The following is a 22425-nucleotide window of genomic DNA, read 5'->3' as shown; positions in this document are numbered from 1 at the left end:
ATCCAGACTGGCAGGGAATATTTTGAAAAAATTACTATTATTGCTGGAATTCAAGCGGAAGCGCTATTAATGGATATGCAAATGACGAGTCCCACTCATTGTCTACAGCAAAGGGTTTAAGTAATGGCAATGCCTTACCACCCACCCTAAGCAATTCTTATAGTAATCATTACTTCAATTACTCTAAGATACTGTACATTATTTTCATACTAATCTGCACTCTACTAAACTACAGTACTTACCAAATTATTACTTTTTTAAATACTCCTTCTTAGTTCAGTAACATACCCCTAAAGACCATTACTTAAAAAGCATTACAAAGTTTGAGAGATTTTTCAATGTTAACCTGATATTCCATTGAAACTTAGTTAAAAATTGAGACCTACCCACTCCACTGCAGACAAAATCATCTCCTACTATTAAGACATTGTCATAACGAAATGTAGGTCAAAAAGTTTATTCTGAAGTTATTTGACTTGCTGCATTATTTCTCTTGAGCCTGAACAGTATATGAATCCAGCATTTGGCAGAACACAGTAAGTCTACCAAGCTGTACTGTATTCTGGTTTGCTTAGAAAAGCGTATTCATCATAATATTCCTGTGCAAGGGTGAAAGAGAACAAAGTAGCCATATTGAGCTCCATGTTGGGCTGGAAATTACCACCTCATTGTTATGCACACCAATGCCTGCAGGAATGTACTGGTGTCTGAACTGTTATGCACACCAGTGCCTGCAGGAATGTACTGGTGTCTGAACTGTTATGCACACCAGTGCCTGCAGGAATGTACTGGTGTCTGAACGGATAGGGATGCAAAACAAATGAACTCACAGACTGACTGGGGAATATGACATTACGTACACAGAAGGTGATAGGGTAACAAAATAAACACAAAGTGAACAGAGAAGCCCAGAGGCTAAGAAACTGGGTGTCTCCCTATTATTAGGAATGCTCAGATGAAAAAAGCAAGATGTTGTGTTTTAATACGTAGAGAACCCGAAATGCTGTTGCTAAGGGCAACAGCAAAACCCTAAAGGGTTACCAACGGGTGTGGCAGTAAACTCCTTGGTCAGAGATGGAATGATAGACACAAGGAGAGTCTCCACAATCCTAATCCTCACTTGCAGTGCACAGGTTCAGCTTACTGCCACTAAACTGAATACCTGAACACCTTGCACAGTGAGACAGGATTTAGGCAGGCAGTCTGAGAATACAGCCGCAAACCTGCTAAGTTCACAGAGTAGCAAAAGAACCCCAGCAGGTTAAACGACTGACTCCAGTCTTACTGCTAGGTCTGGATTGGCAGAGTGTAGTACCAAATCCCCAGGCCTATTTGCAGTAAGCAACAACAAATACAAAGCTACACAGTACTGGCTAACTTTCAGGAACTGACTAACCAACAAAGATTCAGCAGCATCTGCTTAACCTGAGAAGAGGCCTTATAAAGCAGGTGCTGTCCACGCCCCACTCAGACCTCACAGACTGTGAGCACAAAAACCAGCACCGGATCCCCTGCCGTGCACAGAGCCTGTAACCACTGCACAGCAAAAGACCCGAACCGGAGTATCAGCTGCGCTCAGGTTACTCCGCTAGCACTTGTCTCCCGGTTGCCATGATGACGTGGCAGCACAGGGCAGGAGACCCTAACAGTACACCCCCTCTGACGAGGGGTCAAAGAACCCCTACCACCGGGTTTATCGGGGAACTGCGAGAAGAAAGAGCGTATCAGTCTGGGGGCATGAAGATCACAACTGCGCACCCACGACCGCTCCTCCGGGCCATACCCCTTCCAGTGCACCAAAAATGACAGCCGACCCGAACCATCTTGGAGTCATGAATCCTTTCAACAACAAACTCCTTCTGGCCACGTATCAGAAGAGGAGAAGGTCTTCCACTGGAAGAAGGATTACTAATCGCCCGTTTTAAAAGGGAACAATAAAATGTTTTATTGATACCCAAAGAACGGGGCAGGTCTAACTGAAATGCCACCGGATTGATTACCCTGGTGATCTTATAAGGGCCGATGAACCGGGGGCCTAACTTATGAGATGGCTGTCTCAACTTCAAATTCTTGGTAGACAACCAGACGAAGTCTCCTAATTTGAAGCTGCAGGGTCTTTTCCGCTTATCAAAAACCCTTTTGGTCACTAATGACACAGACACAAGGGCTTTCTTCACTTTCCTCCAAATACCTCTAAGGACAGAAACCACAGAGGAACCACCAGGCGTGGAGTCCAGGGGGTCAAAAGAATTGGCCTTAGGATGATGCCCATACACACAAAGGAAGGGAGAGATCCCTGTAGCAGAGTGAGCCGCGTTGTTATAGGCAAACTCCGCCATGGACAGATGAGCAACCCAGTCAGTCTGACACTTGGAGACATAACACCTGAGGAACTGCTCCAAGGACTGGTTCACCCTTTCAGTCTGCCCATTAGACTGTGGATGGTAGCCTGACGACAAGCTGACAGAAATCTGGAGATCGGAACAAAATGCCCTCCAGAATTTGGCCACAAACTGGGATCCGCGGTCAGAGACCACATCAAGTGGCAACCCGTGGAGACGCACAACATGCAGCATAAATAATTCAGACAGGCGTCTGGCCGATGGCAGCCCAACCAGTGGAACGAAGTGCGCCATCTTCGAAAACCTGTCAACGACAACCCAGATGGCTGTCATCCCCGAGGATTTGGGCAAGTCCACCACAAAATCCATTGAAATGTGGGTCCATGGCTTAGATGGGATAGAGAGTGGATGTAATGGGCCAACAGGAACCCCTCTAGGAGTCTTATTTCGGGCACAGATGTCACATGCCCGAACCCACTGATCCACATCCTTAGCCACCGAGGGCCACCACACCGCCCTAGATAGCAACTCCCGAGTTCTGGCAATACCCGGGTGACCTGCCGACTTCTTGGCATGGAATTCCAGGAACACTCGCTGTCTTAACCTAGGAGGCACAAACAAAACACCTACCGGAAGGTCTGGAGGAGCCTGCTCCTGTGCTCTAAGGACTAATGACAAGAGGTCCTGGGTAATGCCCACTTTAATACATGATGGGGACACAATGGGCAACGGCTCCTCAGTGGTCTCCTGGATTGGAGCAAAACTCCGCGAGAGCGCATCAGCCTTGATGTTTTTTGACCCAGGGCGATATGTTATCAAAAAATTAAAGCGAGCAAAAAACAAAGCCCATCGTGCCTGCCTGGCATTGAGACGCTTCGCTGACTCTAAATATGCCAGATTCTTATGGTCGGTGAGAATTGAGACCACAAACTTAGCCCCCTCAAGCCAGTGTCTCCACTCCTCGAGTGCATCCTTAATAGCCAACAATTCCCGGTTACCCACGTCATAATTCATCTCGGCAGGCGAAAATTTATGGGAAAAGTATGCACAGGGATGAAGGTGATTATCAGACACTCCCATCTGAGAGAGCACTGCCCCAATACCCATCTCAGAGGCATCCACCTCCACCACAAAAGGACGCTCTGGATCTGGGTGTCGCAGCACCTTGGCCGAGACAAATGCCCTTTTGAGACGGGCAAAAGCCGCTTTGGCCTCACAAGACCAGTGAGCAACATCCGCCCCTTTCTTAGTGAGTGCCACCAAGGGCGCCACTATAGACGAAAATCCAGCGATAAATCGTCTATAAAAATTCGCAAAGCCCAGGAAACGCTGAAGCGCCTTCAAACTAGTGGGCTGCACCCAATCCAGGACTGCCTGTACCTTGGAACCCTCCATTTGGAAACCTTCTGGGGAGATAATATATCCTAGAAATGCGATTTGCTGAACTTCAAATTCGCACTTCTCCAGCTTCGCCCCAAGCCGGTGGTCTCTGAGTTTCTGGAGGACTAAGCGTACATGCTTCCGATGTTCCTCCAGGGAATGGGAGAAGATTAGGATGTCATCTAAGTATACAATTAAGAATCTATCCAAATATTCCCTGAGTACATCGTTCATGAAATCCTGGAAGACTGCCGGGGCATTACAGAGCCCAAAAGGCATCACCAAATATTCATAATGCCCTGAGTGGGTATTAAAGGCAGTCTTCCATTCATCCCCCTCTCTTATTCGGATTAGATTGTACGCCCCGCGTAGGTCAATCTTAGAAAAAATGGTGGCAGTACGAAGCTGGTCAAACAAGACCGAAATGAGAGGCAGTGGGTATGAGTTTTTAATCGTGATACGGTTCAATTCCCTGAAGTCGATGCAGGGTCGCAACGAACCGTCCTTTTTACCCACGAAGAAGAACCCCGACCCAACTGGAGACTGTGAAGGTCTGATAAATCCCTTAGCCAAGTTCTCCTGAATGTACTCTGCCATAGCCTGAGTCTCAGGACGTGACAGGGAGTACAACCTGCTCTTGGGAAGCTTAGCATTTGGCAACAAATCAATGGCACAGTCATAGGGGCGATGGGGAGGTAGTACCTCTGCAACTTTTTTGGAGAACACGTCCACAAAATCTGCATAACACCCTGGCAATCCTGGCAAACTTAGCTGCGAGAGCCTGACTGGAAGGCTCAAGCAACTCCTGAAACAATCAGTACCCCAACTAAGAATCTCCCCAGAGACCCAGTCAAATTGAGGATTGTGGGCCCTTAACCAGGGTAACCCCAACACCAATGGGGCAAAAGTACAGACAGTCACAAAAAAGGACAATTTTTCAGAGTGTTTGGCTCCAATAAACAAAGAAATCTGGCTAGTGCAAGAGGTCATTTTACCTTGGGATAATGGTTCCCCGTTTAACCCACAAATCTCAATTTCCGATGCCAAGGGTACTAAGGGAACAGAGTGTTTCAGGGCGAATTGGCGGTCCATAAAAACCCCGTCGGCCCCACTGTCCACAAAGGCCTCAGTCTTGACAGTTTGACCGAGGATCTTCAAGGTCACCGGAATGATAAAAGTCTTCTTGGGAAATTCTGACTTCTGGCCTGACAGGATATTTCCCATCACCCTCAGGCCCTGAAGTTTTCCGGCTTTTCTGGGCATGATACTACCACATGACCTTTATTCCCACAGTACAAACACAACCCCTGCTGTCTCCTCCGCATCTTCTCACGCGAGGAGAGGCGGGTAGCCCCAATCTGCATAGGCTCCTCGGAAAATTCCTCAGAGTCTGAGGTTCCCTTGGGAAAGAAGGAAACCTCGGTCTCCCTTTCAAGCCTACGCTCTCTCAGCCGTCTATCCACCCGGATGGATAACTGCATGAGCTGATCCAAGCTATCAGGCAAGGGATATTGTACCAGTTGGTCTTTTATCTGGTTAGAAAGACCTCTTCGGTACTGGTGTCTCAGGGCTGGGTCATTCCACTGGGTATCATGGGCCAACCTCCGAAACTCCGTACAGTAAACCTCAACTGGCCTTCGCCCTTGCTTAAGGATCGAAATCTGAGCCTCGGCTGAGGCCGTCTTGTCAGGGTCATCATACAACATGCCCAGTGCCGTAAAAAAAGCATCAACACTTTTAAGCGACGGACAGTCAGGCTGCAACCCATATGCCCAGACCTGTGGGTCTCCTTGTAGCAAGGAAATCACTATGCCCACCCGCTTAATCTCCGACCCTGAAGACTGAGGCCTAAGCCGGAAGTACAGCTTGCAGCTCTCCTTGAAACAAAAGAACTGCGAGCGATCTCCAGAAAAACGATCCGGGAGATTTACTTTCGGCTCCTTAACCCCTGAAGGTGCTGCTGCTGCGGGAGTTCCGCCAGCGGCCTGGGAGGTGTGCATTTTAATGGACAAATCATTAAATTGTCGAGTCAGGACCTGCACCTGATCGACCACCTGTTGCAACGTATTTTGAGGGGTATGCTCCATATTCCCACAAAATTTCAACAGGAGTATTAGGCTGCTGAATATGTTATGCACACCAGTGCCTGCAGGAATGTACTGGTGTCTGAACTGTTATGCACACCAGTGCCTGCAGGAATGTACTGGTGTCTGAACTGTTATGCACACCAGTGCCTGCAGGAATGTACTGGTGTCTGAACGGATAGGGATGCAAAACAAATGAACTCACAGACTGACTGGGGAATATGACATTACGTACACAGAAGGTGATAGGGTAACAAAATAAACACAAAGTGAACAGAGAAGCCCAGAGGCTAAGAAACTGGGTGTCTCCCTATTATTAGGAATGCTCAGATGAAAAAAGCAAGATGTTGTGTTTTAATACGTAGAGAACCCGAAATGCTGTTGCTAAGGGCAACAGCAAAACCCTAAAGGGTTACCAACGGGTGTGGCAGTAAACTCCTTGGTCAGAGATGGAATGATAGACACAAGGAGAGTCTCCACAATCCTAATCCTCACTTGCAGTGCACAGGTTCAGCTTACTGCCACTAAACTGAATACCTGAACACCTTGCACAGTGAGACAGGATTTAGGCAGGCAGTCTGAGAATACAGCCGCAAACCTGCTAAGTTCACAGAGTAGCAAAAGAACCCCAGCAGGTTAAACGACTGACTCCAGTCTTACTGCTAGGTCTGGATTGGCAGAGTGTAGTACCAAATCCCCAGGCCTATTTGCAGTAAGCAACAACAAATACAAAGCTACACAGTACTGGCTAACTTTCAGGAACTGACTAACCAACAAAGATTCAGCAGCATCTGCTTAACCTGAGAAGAGGCCTTATAAAGCAGGTGCTGTCCACGCCCCACTCAGACCTCACAGACTGTGAGCACAAAAACCAGCACCGGATCCCCTGCCGTGCACAGAGCCTGTAACCACTGCACAGCAAAAGACCCGAACCGGAGTATCAGCTGCGCTCAGGTTACTCCGCTAGCACTTGTCTCCCGGTTGCCATGATGACGTGGCAGCACAGGGCAGGAGATCCTAACACTCATCTGAGTACTCATATCTGTTGACTTGGGGTCGTTATAAATGTGGTCTGCAAGTTACCAGAAAGAAGCTAATCTATGAAAAGGCTACATACTCACAGGTCAAGGGTATTGGAGCTGTGGGAGGAGTCAGACACCCCCTTTGTTCCTCATCTTATAATTTTGTTCTTACTGTATGTAAACCTAACACAATCATTTAGAAAAATGAACAGTCACTGAATACACTAAATTGTTTTATTAACATAGCCTATTAGATTTTAGAGGGTAATAAAATGAATGGCACTACAGATAGAGCCTTGCTCATCTAGCCTTCTCTGCTGCACCATGGTGCACCAAGGCTTGTTAGCATAATCCTTACATCTTTTGTTCTCAGCTGCAATACAATACAGAGAGAACAATTCAACAGGGGATTAAGAAGTCATTAAAGCAGGGGATTAAGTCTGACAGCACTGGCTCAATTAATCCTATTAAAGGGATAGATGAGCAGGGCTCCATCTGTATATGCATGTGAAGTATATTGGAAAAATTAAATTGCACTAGAAAATAAAGTTATCTCCTTAGCTCTTTGTCGTTGGTAGATTCCAGACTACCACTGGAGATTGAAGTGCTAAAGTTAAGCAAGCATTTATTCCAAGAAAAAGACACAGCCAGTGCGATGGCTTTTTTTACAGAGAAGTACCAACAGCAATTCAGGAACATAATAGTCCAGCTTCAAATTGACGAAGGACATTTGTCTCTAAAATGCATTGATGATGCCACTGTGAGTGTGCAGAGGAGAAGACAGAAGCAAGTATGGACCATTAAGCCTGAGACTGTTGCTGGACCAATACTTCTGGAACTACCCTGGACGTTCCAGACCAGTACACAGCCTCATCTGTTGGATGGTATGATATGCAATCATTCCTCATACTGCTGCCGTGTTTTACTGATATATTATGTGTTTTATAATAAATGACATGAATACATAGGAGCTGTCCACTTTTTCCTTTCTCTATGTAAATGTGGTATCGGTGAGGACGCCTTAGAATTCAGCTCATACCACATATATATAGAGGGTGAAACCCGATGGGATTAACAAAGAAATGATGTCTACTTAAAGATATATTTCAAGGAACGTAACAAGGTGGTGTACTGTAAGTGTCTTTTTAATAGACAAGCCACTGATGATTCTATGAATATACCTGTGTTGTGAAGATGGGTTTAATAATAAGGATAACTCACTGCTTTTCTACAGTATATAGATAGTGCATAGTATGTACAGTGCAGATGAATACAGTAACAATATACAGTACAGTATTTTTGCTATTATGCTCATTATGCTAGTTAGATGATCATAATCAGTTTTGCCCCACACTGCACCTTTAATTTCTCAACAGCTAAAAATAATATAGAGACAACTGCACCAGATTGTTCCTTCACTTCTAACATGGTCTAGGCAAGATGTCCTCAAAGAGACCAAGGAGTGATGATTACTTTGCTACCAATTACAGTATATATATATATATATATATATATATATATATCTTATAAGTGTGGCACCCCATCAGTGCTGCCACGAACTATAGTGTGACTTTTGTGCCCCTGTCCCTGCTGAATGTATCCCTGGCTGGACACTATTAAACTTACAGCAGGGATAGGGTTAACTGTGCCCTGAGTGCGGTGTCTGACACGGGGACACTGACCAGTAAGAAACAGGCGTATTGATCCCAGAGAGACAGAGACGGCTTGTGCTGTGGCAGTTACAGCCATCTTCAGGGACAGTTGGGTAGCAGCCATCTTAAGGTTCTCTTGAACGGCTGATATATCATGGGACCGTCGGCCAGTGTGTACAGCCGATACGTCTGTGAACTCCGTCGTTCACAGACGTATCGCGTCGGCCGCGCAGCACAGCTGACGGCCAATATATCTACCGATATATTGGCGCGTCGTTGTGTGTGTACGGGGCGGTCGGCCGACCGCCCGTACACATGCTGCGGTGCCCGGCGGTGATTGACAGCTGAACTGGGCGGGCATGTGTACACGCCCGCCCAGTTCATGACGTCAGTCCCCGACGGATCGGGCAATGTGTATGCACAGCACACTGCCCGATCCGTCCATAGATATATCTGCAGATCAATTGATCTGCAGATATATCTATTAGTGTGTACCCACCTTAAGAAGGACACAGAGCAAAAACTTGGAGCAGAGGCAGCTGCTGGTGTGTGTCAGGAGTGCTGCATCACTTATGAAGAGCCAGCTTCTATTCCCAGTACCAGAGATCATCATTGTAGAAGCCAATTGGTGATACCAGCCTTCTGTGGGGATCCCACTACTTCCGGTAGCGCTTGCTGACAGCATTCTAACAGGGCAGAACAGTGACAGGCTCTACTGACTGTGTGGCTGTAAACTTGGCCACGCAGCCTACCTTCCCTTTTTAAGACAGCCCTGGAGGTAGTCCTGCTTTGGAGTAACAGACATTGGGAGGAGCAGAGACAGTGTCTTGCTGCAGCTTCAGACAGAGGTCAGCTCACAGTGGTTAATTGAGGCCAACCTAACCCTTGTAACACAGGTCATTAACACTGCTGCACTAGCCACACATCACAAGCTTCCTCAGGACCAAACTCAGTTTAGCTGCTTGTATGGTATCTAACTCGAATGCTACAGGCAGGCATAGTTTTGGGACATAAATCTGCATAAGTACTTTATAAATGTAATTGCAATCAGCAGCTCCTATTTTCAAAGGACACCACTAATTGACTACCACTGTTGTTAATCTACACTTAGAGGAGCATCTGCATTGCAGGGAGCATAGTGACATAGTACTCAGCTCTCTAGAGACCTGCAATTTATAGACGTCACTGTTACACAGCTATACAGGGTAGTAAGGCTGTCTGACGGTGAGCTGAAGAAAGTTATATATTTCATTGTAAGAAAACTAGGCCTTGCTCTTTGGATTTCAGTCAGTCTAGTCCAGCAAGACCTACATATTTTATATACAGTAAGACTGTGAACTTTTAAAACTGTGATCACTGAATAAGGAGCTATAGCTATTACAACTGAGTTCTCTAACATGAACTATTTAATGAATGTAAACTAGTACATGGGGCCCCACTAGTAATGCAATATCTATGTTATTACCTTTGTTGCTGTTATTAATTTGTTAAGATTGTTGTCAGTGGATAATACATTCTGTACAGGGTTGGACTGGCCCACAGGGGTACAGGGGAAACCACCACTGGGCCCTACTGCCTGGGGGCCCACCCCCTCCTCTAGGGATCAGGTTCCAGACTGTGCTGTTACTAATCTAGCACATTATCATGCATGCACTACAGTATTTACTGTATTTATTTGTCTAGGGGACCAACACTTGCAAAATGGTTAGGCAAAACAATGTGGTGTCTGGGCACACCCCCTCTAGAGACTGGCCACACCCCTAAACATGTGCCCCTACCACTGCATTCCCCCGGAGGGCCCTACATGCCCCAGTCCTACACTGATTCTTTATTGTTTTGTAGTAATGTGTATGGCTTGCACAAAGTGTTATTATAAATTGTGATAACTACTTCTAAGCTTTACAGTAGAGAAAAGGTTCCCAGAAGTGTTCCAGTTAAATAAAAACTACTGAGGAGCAACTGTGTAATTAATGTCTGTGCTAACTGTAAGTTGAACTATACCGTGAATTGCCAGAGAAACATACTCCATAATACTTACCTGTAAATTGTAACCTTCCATGTGATACTTACTCCAAGTATCACATAAAGATGCTCTTCCCAAATTAGGGGGTTACTCAGGTTTGTTAGCAAACCAAAAAAGTTAACAATTGGGCAAAACTACGTTGCACTGCAGGTGGGGTAGATGTAACATGTGTAGAGAGATTTAGATTTGGGTGGGTTATATTGTTTCTGTGCAGGGTAAATACTGGCCAGAGCCGGATTAAGGGGGGGGGGGCTGGGGTTAAGTACCCCGGGCCCCCTTTTTTAAAAGGGCCCCCCACCGGCACCACCTCCACAGATAGGTCCCGGCTCCCCACTATACTGGCTGCGCTCCTGGTCCCGGCTCCCCACTGTACTGGCAAACACCGCCGGCGGCGCCACATGCAGGGGCAGCTGAGTGACGCCTGTCCCGGCGGCTCACGGCTCCCCCGGCTCCCGCAGCCGCCTGCAGGGAGGCAGGACAGCTGGGCGACGAAAACAAGGAAGACGCGGCTTGTGGAGCCAGCTTGCACCCATCCCAGCTTAGGTGTTTTGATTCCTGGAGGGGATGGACAGCGTGGTACTCATGCTCTCCTATTACACATGTGCAGCCTGCCAGCAGAGTAAGAGGTAAGGCTGGCTGCACAGTATTCAAAGTTCAGGTTATGGGTAATTATATTATATATATTTATATGTATGTGTGTGTGCATATATATATATATATATATATATGTATGTATGTGTGTGTGTATATATATATATGTGTGTGTGTGTGTGTGTGTGTGTGTGTGTGTATAAATATATGTGTATGTGTATGTGTGTGTGTATGTATATATATATATATATATATATATATATTTATTTGCTTCTGAGGTGGCACTCAAAGGCATCTTGCAAATAACACTGTAATCCACAGGTTATGATTGACATTTCATGGTTTTTATACCATTTCTTCGGGATGGTATAAAAACCATGAAACGTCGATCATAATCTTTCAGTGCCACCTCAGAAGCAAACCTAAGTATTTCCCTCCAACATAGAGATAATAGGAGCGCACCTGGCACAATTATTTGCATTATTCATTGACAAGGAAGTACCGGGTGTATGTATTTGGGTGTATGTGTGTGTGTATATATATATATATATATATATATATATATATATAATATGTATGTGTGTGTGTATACAGGTTGAGTATCCCATATCCAAATATTCCGAAATACGGAATATTCCGAAATACGGACTTTTTTGAGTGAGAGCGAGATAGTGAAACCTTTGTTTTCTGATGGCTCAATGTACACAAACTTTGTTTAATACACAAAGTTATTAAAAATATTGTATTAAATCACCTTCAGGCTGTTTGTATAAGGTGTATATGAAACATAAATGAATTGTGTGAATGTACACACACTTTGTTTAATGCACAAAGTTATAAAAAATATTGGCTAAAATGACCTTCAGGCTGTGTGTATAAGGTGTATATGAAACGTAAATGCATTCTGTGCTTAGATTTAGGTCCCATCACCATGATATCTCATTATGGTATGCAATTATTCCAAAATACGGAAAAATCCCATATCCAAAATACCCCTGGTCCCGAGCATTTTGGATAAGGGAGACTCAACCCGTATACATATATATATATATATATATATATAAATGTCCCACTAATGCTTGTCTCATGCAAAAAAAGGACAGCTGTCCTGTATGCTTCTTCAATGTCTCAATTTATTATTCAAATTGTCGTCAGGGAAAAAAAAATGTTTCCTGACGACAATTTGAATAATAAATTGAAACGTTGAGGAAGCATACAGGACAGCTGTCCTATTTTTGCATGAGACAGGCATGAGTGCCGCACCTATGGGACATTATTGATTTTCCACAGTGATGGCACCAGCGACAGGAGTTGATATGATATTTTAGATCTTAGGGCCCCCCTGTCTTAAGTACCCCGGGCCCCCCAAGGCCTTAATCCAGCTCTGATACTGGCTGCTTAATTTCTACACTGTAATTTAGATTTCAGATTGAACATACCCCACCCAAATCTAACTCTCTCTGCACATGTTATATCTGCCCCCCTGCAGTGCAACATGGTATTGCAAAAGTACTAACTTTTTTGGTTTGCTAACAAACCTGAATAAGGCCCTTAGTGAGTTGATTTAAAATAAATGCAAACAATTGCAAATATAAATACAAAAATATGCGCAAGACACACTCATTATAATGATACTGCAGTTGTTCCCTTTGCGATTAGTCTTTTACCCTCTGACTCAACTTTTAAGAATTGCAGTAGGTCTGTAGGAAATGTGCTGATGAAGTTGCAGATATACTGTAACAAAACATTGTGAGCTGGAGCTATTTTTTTTATTTTTTTCAAATTAAATTTCTTAATACGTACCTACTGTAAAGTATTCCTAAATACTATATCTATAGTATGCCAATGTAGATTTCGACAAATTTTGCCCTTACACCTCTTTATGTTTACAGAGGTGGAGCAGACAACAGAGGGGGCCAAATGTAGCAAGGACTAATTCACACAATGCATCTGAAGCAGACAACAACAAATATAATATGCTCCTATTGGGATACGGTCATTAGGTCGACCACACTTAGGTCGACAGTCATTAGGTCGACGTGGTCACTAGGTGGACATGGTAAAAGGTCAACATGCATTTTTTTATTTTTATTTTTTTACTTTTTCATATTTTACGATCCATGTGGACTACAATTGGGAATAGTAACCTGTGCCGAGCGCAGCGGTAGTGGAGCGAGCACGAGCCATGCAAGGGGACATTGTGCACTAATTGGGGTTCTCCATCATTTTACAAAGAAAATGACACAAAAAAGTAAAAAACTGATGTCGACCTTTTTCCATGTCGACCCAATGGCTGTGTTGACCTATTTCAGGTGTCGACCTAGTCATTGTCGACCAATAGTGGTCGACCTAACGACTGTCAACCTAAGTGTGGTCAATCTAATGACCCATTCCCCTCCTATCTGGAGGCATATCAATTTCAGATGCTCGAACTGTTGTGCAAAATATGAACTCATGATGATGACAACTGGCACACAGTATGTTTCTGATCGTATCTTGATACTGAACACTAATACTATTACTATTATTCATGATGATGACAACTGGCACACAGTATGTTTCTGATCGTATCTTGATACTGAACACTAATACTATTACTATTATTCATGATGATGACAACTGGCACACAGTATGTTTCTGATCGTATCTTGATATTGAACACTAATACTATTAATATTATTCATGATGATGACAACTGGCACACAGTATGTTTCTGATCGTATCTTGATACTGAACACTAATACTATTAATATTATTCATGATGATGACAACAGGCACACAGTATGTTTCTGATCGTATCTTGATACTGAACACTAATACTATTAATATTATTCATGATGATGACAACTGGCACACAGTATGTTTCTGATCGTATCTTGATACTGAACACTAATACTATTACTATTATTCATGATGATGACAACTGGCACACAGTATGTTTCTGATCGTATCTTGATACTGAACACTAATACTATTAATAATATTAATGTAGCTGCTGTGATTTATTGTCATTACTTATACATGTCTAAATATTTGCAATAGTGGTAGGCAAGCAAATTCCCATGTTTTTGTTTTTTTAATAGGAAGACAATGGATATTTGTATTTAATTTAAGTTTATTCTTACTTTAATGTTAAATCAGCGGCTGTATTTAAAATTGCTTTACCTGGTAAATATGACTTATTAGTTACCAGCCGTTCAAAATAATAGTACAACATAACAGTAATGTCAGTGCCTGCAACTGTGCGCGGCCGAACGGAGCAACTCTTAAATTGGTACATCGGGTGCCATCTAGTGGCCGCCAGTGCGCATAAAACTTGGATTCCCCCCAAAGAGATAAGGAGCAGTGTTAGCCTTTTATTATAATAGATATAATAGATAGTAATACAATATTGAAAAAAATATGCATCTCACTTTCCACTGTTCCTATCTGCCCCTACCACTGCACTCTCTCCCCAGTCCCTATCTACTCAAACCCCTACCCCCGCTCTCAACCCCCAGTCCCTATCTATAAGTCCTCTTCCTCTATCCAGTATATATCTTCCTCTACCTTCCCTCCCTCTCTCTTTCTCCCCCATTCTTAATCTGCCCCTACCCCCCCCCCCCGCCCAGTGCCTATATGCCCCTATCCCCACTCTCTCGCTCTACCCAATTTCCCTCCAGTGCCTACTTCAGCATATGATAGGCGGATCTGACCGGCCACAGGTAACCCAATTGGTATAGTCATGGGGGTTGATTGCGGCCACTGCCTGGATGCCTGAGTGATTTCTGTGGATCTGAGTGGCTCAGTGATGCAGAGTTCCTCTTATAGATTCTGTTTGTGTCAATGTGTGACTCTGGCACGTATGTCACAATGAGAGACTTGGCCAGCTTGCGTTTGTGTGAAACTGGGTATTTGGCCAGCGTGTGAGTGGCAGAGACTGTGTGACATTGATTGCAATGTAAAGTATCAAATATACACAGTTTTTGGGTCTTGTTTTAGATAAATTATGCTAATATATGAGTCAAAGCACCTTTACATGCCATTTGTCAGGGTTATTTTATAAAGTGGTTAGTACATGTATATGTAGTGTAGTCTTCTATTATATAAGATTATGTTGAATAGTTAACGGCTGTCAACATGGCGGACTTGCAGCACACAAAGGAGTCATTTGGTCCATCGGGTGCCCTCTAGTGGCCGCCAGCGCATATAAAAGAGGTGAGGAGCAGCGTTAGCCTTTTATTATATAGGATTATTTATTATTATTAATAATAATAATAATAATAATACTGTCCAGGCACAGGATGATACTTCATTTTTGTGTACAAATTGTGTACTGTAACTTTAGCATTTACTAATACTGCCTTCACAGATGGGGATACATCAGAACAGAGACAGATCAATAATTACTGTACAGGAACAGTGCTGGTTGGAGTTTGATAGTATTGTGGTGAAAAATGTAATGTGAAATAAGGATTATCTTGACACCATACCCAGCACGCTTCTCATAACGGTACAAACACAGTTCTAATAATGACTAAATACCTTGAGTATCAAACCTGGCCCTCCAATTCCCTTATACATATTAGTATCTGAACTAAAAGCTTCTGCTGTTTCCTCCCTTCCTCTTCCGTATCAGATGGTCACTGCTATGGGTGTCTCTAACCAGCTGATGTTGCAACCTATGACATAGCCCATATCCCTGTCATTAGCAGTATTATAGGAAATTATGTATCTCTCCTGTCACACCACAATAGCCAACCTTCTCCTTTCTCTAGGAGAGTATTTATTATGAAAAATGCCATGTACTACTGTAGTTATTGCTTAAAGATTGTCTATCTCCAAAAATGCAGAGCTGTAAGTAGACATTTTGGTGCCCTGCGCCACAAAAAGCACTGTCGTCCCTACATCCATATTTTTAATAGGGACAGCACACACCAAAGGTGTGTGCTCTCAAAAAAGGGTGTGATGTTATGGGGAAGTGGTTTGGCCAAATAATAGTACACCCAATTCAAATGATGGTACACACACTTGTGCAACCTTATTTACATCACACCACACAGTAGTGCCCCTTATTCATGTTATGCCACACATTAGTGCCCCTTATTCCCATTATATCACACAGTAGTACCCCTTATTCATGTTACATTACACAGTAGCATCCCTTATTCATGCTACGCTACACAGTAGTACCCAGTGGTGGCTCCAGAGGTGGGGCTTTAGCACAGTCCAAAATTCAAATTAGGGATTCACACTAACTACCACCCAAAATGCTGTTAAACATCGCCAGTTGGGACTTGCTGGCAGTTGGTGTGACTCCACTATTTGAATATTGGACTGTGCTAAAGCCCCACCTCTAGAGTCACGTGTAGTGACCCTTATTCACCTTATGCCACACAGTAGTGCATCTTATTCATACAGTATTATGCCACACAGTAGTACCCCTTATTCACATTATGCCACACAGTAGTGCCCCATATTCACATTAGGCCACACAGTAGTGCCCCTAATTCACATTATGACATACAGTAGGATCCCTTATTTATATTATGCCACACAATAGTACCCATTATTCACATTATGCGACACAGTAGTGCCCCTTATTCATATTATGCTTCACAGTAGAACCCCTTATTCACATTATGCCATACAGCAGTGCACATAATTTACATTATGACACATAGTAGTGCCCCATATTCATATTATGCCACACAGTAGTACCCCTTTTTCATGGTACACCAAACAGTAGTGCCCCTTATTCACATTATGCCACACATTAGTGCCCCTAATTCATATTATGACAGACAGTAGGGTCTTTATTCACAATATGCCACATAGTAGTGTCTCTTATATACATTATGCCACACAGTAGTGTCCCTTATTCCCTTTATGCCACACTGTAGTGCCCCTACTCACATTATGCCACACAGTAGTACTCCTTATTCATGGTACATCACACTGTAGTGCCCCTTATTCAATTATCCCACACAGTAGTGTCCCTTACTCACGTTATGCTACACAGTAGTGTTCCTTATTCACATTATGCCACACAGTAGTGTCCCTTATGAACATTACACCACACAGTAGTGCCCCTTATTGTCAGTAAAAAAAACACTAGTACAGGATTAGGACTAGGCCGGGGGACACATTACAATTTAATAATTAAATTAAATAACAATACATTATTGTTCTTTAATAGTTGAATTCTAAAAAATCCCCCACCCCTACCCCCTCTGCCTAAGCCTGATCTAGCAGAATTAGTGTTCTGGTTCTGTAATTTAATAGTGCAGCACAACACATACTGTATACAATGCTGGCACACTTATAGTGACCACCACACATGCAGCACCACACACACCACATACAATGCTGGCACACTTACAGTGACCACCACACATGCAGCACCACACACCACATACAATGCTGGCACACTTATAGTGACCACCACACACACCATCAAGGGGATTTGATGGCTCGATGAAGTCCACAAGTTAAGATGAAATGCGTTGGGACTTATGCCTTCTGGACCCCTTTTGATGGACAGATAAGCCTTCTTTTAACTTATTTCTTGTACATTTTCTAACTATTGGTTACCGTTTGGAATATCTGTGATTAAGGAACTGGTTGTCTCTAGACCAAGTGTTTGGGCAGAGAAGCTTGTTATTGTTTTATATCTTGTACGTGCAATACCTTTTGGTTGCCACTTGGAACATTATGTTGGTTAAATTATTGTTTTTATATATAAAAAACATTTTACACTGTTTTTTTTGGAACTTGCAACAGTTTCAAAATACAGTTCCTTTATATGAGAAAAAATTATATATGCACAACCATTCCTTGCACCATAACAGGTTGCACTATATTTTTATTGCTCTTTGTTTGTTTTGCATATAACTTGAATTCCAACATGGTCATTTGACTGAAGACTTTAATATAAAGGAAGTGTATCTTTGTATCCCGATTTTTTTTTCCCCCACACCATTAGGCGCTATATTCACTCCAACGTACTATATATATATGCACAAAGGTCCCCTGGATGGAAATGTAGCAATCCCCCCAATGGCAAACAGGAACCAGGCGGCACTCGTTGGATTTGATGAACAAAAGTTATGTATTAAAAGTAGCAAAAAGCATGGTTCACCATGCTTTTTGCCACCTTTAATACATAACTTTTGTTCATCAAATCCAACGAGTGCCGCCTGGTTCCTGTTTGCCATTGGGCGGATTGCTACATTCCCATCCAGGGGACCTTTGTGCATATATTCTATTTGAGGAGGGCACCGTGGTTATTTTCATTCATTCTGGAGTGCCTATTACTTCTACATATATATATATATATATATATATATAAAATTAAATGTGACTACGCTATATGACCATTAAAAATGGAACCTAAAAGCCAGTATCAATATAAAAGTATATAAATTTAATAAAATACCATAAAGGAGCTGAGCAAAATTACAAATATAAATGTAGAAAATATTAAAACATAAAAACAATGAGTGCTGAGTCTGAAGGGTAAAGAACTTATCTCAGTGCACGGTGGAGGTCTATTTAGGGGAGCCCAACGCGTTTTGTCCTATCTGGACTTCATCAAGGGGTCTGAGATAAGTTCTTTAGTCTTCAGACTCAGCACTCATTGTTTTTATGTTTTAATATTTTCTATTTTTCAATGAGTGCTGAGTCTGAAGACTAAAGAACTTATCTCAGACCCCTTGATGAAGTCCAGATAGGACAAAACGCGTTGGGCTCCCCTAAATAGACCTCCACCGTGCACTGAGATAAGTTCTTTACCCTTCAGACTCAGCACTCATTGTTTTTATGTTTTAATATTTTCTACATTTATATTTGTAATTTTGCTCAGCTCCTTTATGGTATTTTATTAAATTTATATACTTTTATATTGATACTGGCTTTTAGGTTCCATTTTTAATGATCATATAGAGTATTAACATTTAATCACATTAAGTCGCCGTACCCCTACTCTTTTTATCTATTGTTGTTTCCACAGCACACTATCAGTGCTGTTATTTACTTAGGGGCTGGCTGACACCCATATATAGGGGTTGTGTGTTTTTATAGTTGTGTTACCATAGTGAATATTTTATGGTAATTTTGCCTCACAAGTGGTGCCGTATTCCCCCTCTTTTCTATATATATATATATATATATATATATATATATTTACACACAAGATCCGTTGGTGTGGCACTCCTTATACTAAAAAATGACTCTTACAGCAGCATGTAATCAGCAACATTTCAGTGCTTAGTTCATTGCGCTGTCATCAGGCTAAACAAAAAACAGAAATATGCTTACCTTTTAAACATCCCACCATGTGAACACCGTCCACAGAAGCGGGACTGTGCACCCGGCTGGTGGCGCAGTGTTAGTGATGTCACTGACAGTAGTGGATCTTGCCACGGGCAAGCAGGACTTTTGCCCGGGGCGCTGTTGCCCCAAGGGTGCCGCCGCCGTCCCAAGGGCGCCGCCGCCGTGGCAAGATCTGCTACTGGTGCTGGTGTCGTGCGGTGCGCGATGATGTCATCGTGCACCGCACTGCATTGTGGGAGCAACCATAGATGCTAGAGGGCATAATTAACCTCTAGTGTCTATGAACTGCTATGGGAGAGACGTCATGATGTCTCTCCCATAGATCCGAGGAGTGGTGCCGGTGGCCGGAGATGGAGGGCAGCAGCAGTCTGGAAGCAGGAGCGGGGATGGAGAGTATTTTATTTGTAAGTGGCACAGCTACAGGGGGCACAATACTGGGGACACAACTACTGAGAGCACAGCTATGCAGGGGGCACAACTGCTGAGGGCACAGTACTGGGGGCACAACTACTGTGGGCACAGCTACAGGGAATACAGTACTGGGGGCATAACTACTGAGGGCACAGCTACAGGGGGCACAGTACTGGGGCACAACTACTGAGGGCACAACTACTGAGGGCACAGCTACAGGGGGCATAACCGACCACACCCCTTCCATATGAAGCCACATTCCTATTTTTTGCTGCATGCCGTAGGTGCGCACTAACCTTGTATTGCCTGTCGGGGGGGAGGGGGGGGGGCGGCGGGCACTAAAGGAAACTTTCACCTTGAGAGCCACAAGGTCTTGAACCGGCCCTGGTCACTAACTGTGATTCTTGTGCTCCCCATCACCATAGCAACGGATTACCGCGGCTCTATGCAAAAATGGAGCATTTAATGTAACACCAGCACAATAAATCCAGTCAACTGTTGTAACATTCATATACCTCAGTAACTGAAAGTCAGTAAAGTATAACATACATTATGATGACTGAAAACGATGTGCCGATAATGCTCTAGTATTACACATAAAGATATATACAAACGTATACAGGTAAGCAGGCATATAAAGAACTAGATACAGGGTAGAACAGTATAAAATGCATTACCAACCAGAGGGCCCATTACCAAAAGGAATATACCATACTGAGGTACCATGGGAATATAACAATTTACCAACATAAATGCAGGCATAATCCAGAAAATTATTATAAGGTGGAAAAACACCCTATCTCCCGGCACAATTTTGCTGAATATTTACCAAGGTCAGATGATCATCAGCTGCAAGTACTTGAGAGCTTTTGCAGAGGCCCAAAAGAAACAATTGTACAACCAGCGAATTATATGCGCTTGATGTTCTGACAATATTTAATAATGATTTACTTTACCACTATATGTATAGAATGTGTTTGGATTCAAATAAACGAGAAACTTGCTTTTGATAAAAAGTTTTTACTATATTCTTGTTAAGACAACCTTATAATAGCAATTGTAATAACAACTGTACTAGTATAATTTAAATGAAAAAATATATATATAAAAATCAGAACAGAGCTGGATATCAATAGTCAATTCTGAACCAGAGCCAAGATTTTTATAGACTCTGCACATTAATTGCTAAATAGCAACAGTGTTATTCCTTTTAATGAAAGCAGCCACGTGTTGATAGTACAAATAGTAGAATTGCTACAAACAGTGAGCACGCACAGTGAAATACTGGAATCCTGCAGTGTAATCAATAGCAGTGATGATTCACCTGCCACCGGCGTCCCGGTGCAGGACACAACTCTATAGGTAATTTACCCGATCCAGCGGGAATATAGGAAATACCAGAGATGATGATATAATTTGTCCAGTGTATGCTCACCATGTAAGTAGTTCCACAAAGCCGCTGGTAAGATTAATTGTCAGGGTCCAATTCTGACATGCGGGATGGATAGCACACCTTTCTCCCATTGGAGACACCCGCAATGATGATACTGACTGCAATCAGCCGCCGCTTCCAGTATACTGACACCCACGTGTGTAGGATAGTGTGGAGCCGAATTTCTACCAACCGCTGCTGCTTGTATAACCCATCTCAGCATGGAGGTAATAGCCGCTCCTGTGGTCAGTTTGGAGTAGCCGCGAATGGCCCAGCACTGAAGCACTGTAGCGGTCCGTGGCTCGGAGATACCAGCTCAAACAGGGATGATGTCAACGCGTTTCATCCCGTATAAACCCGGGACTTCCTCAAGACTTGGACTTATGGGCTGTCATACGTTCTTTTTTTAACTTTTTTTATTGAAGCATGAATAAAAAAAGATACATTTCACAAGATGTTACTGAACAGAATGATTGCAATAAAACATTAACATGACTTAAAAGATAACTTGTAGCGTCAATCATTAATTAATAACCAAAAGAGAAAAAATCAAAATAAAGAAAAAAAAACCCTTGGTAGAATATGTTGCGATCACCTTCCAAATTGAGTTTCAGGTAAGTGGATCAATCAAAAATAATGGGGGGATCTCCGTCCAAATTGCGTAGCCCATACCATGAAGTCAAGCGTAAACGTCTATGGATTCCCTCCCTTACAGATAAAGTTTGTGTAGCAATGTAACTTTCCCATACATCAAAAAATGGACCAACTCGCCTTTCCTTATCAAACATGGTTTCTACCCATTCCATTCTGAAAATATTATGAAGTTTTTCTTTATATAGAAGGAACGACGGAGGGTTGGGATGCATCCAAGCCTGTAATATTGTTTATCTAGCTGCTGAGTTTATGGCCAACAATAATTTCCTCCCTCCCTTAGTAATACGTTGGGATTTAGAGGGGAATCCAAAAATGTCCCACTCAGGGGAAAGAGGAATATAATTAATCAATGCGAGTTCTGCATCACGTTTAATCCTCATCCAGAATCCTCTAATTATTGGACAGTCCCAAAGGCAATTATATAAATCTGTGAAACTTCGAGAACATTTGGGACATCTATCATCAGGGATTAGTCCCATAAGAAACTGTCTGTTTGGAGAAAGATAGATTCTATGTATGAC

Source organism: Pseudophryne corroboree, chromosome 11, assembly GCF_028390025.1.
Source record: "Pseudophryne corroboree isolate aPseCor3 chromosome 11, aPseCor3.hap2, whole genome shotgun sequence".
In the NCBI taxonomy this organism is placed as follows: Eukaryota; Metazoa; Chordata; class Amphibia; order Anura; family Myobatrachidae; genus Pseudophryne; species Pseudophryne corroboree.
Note: the sequence above shows the minus strand (reverse complement) of the source record.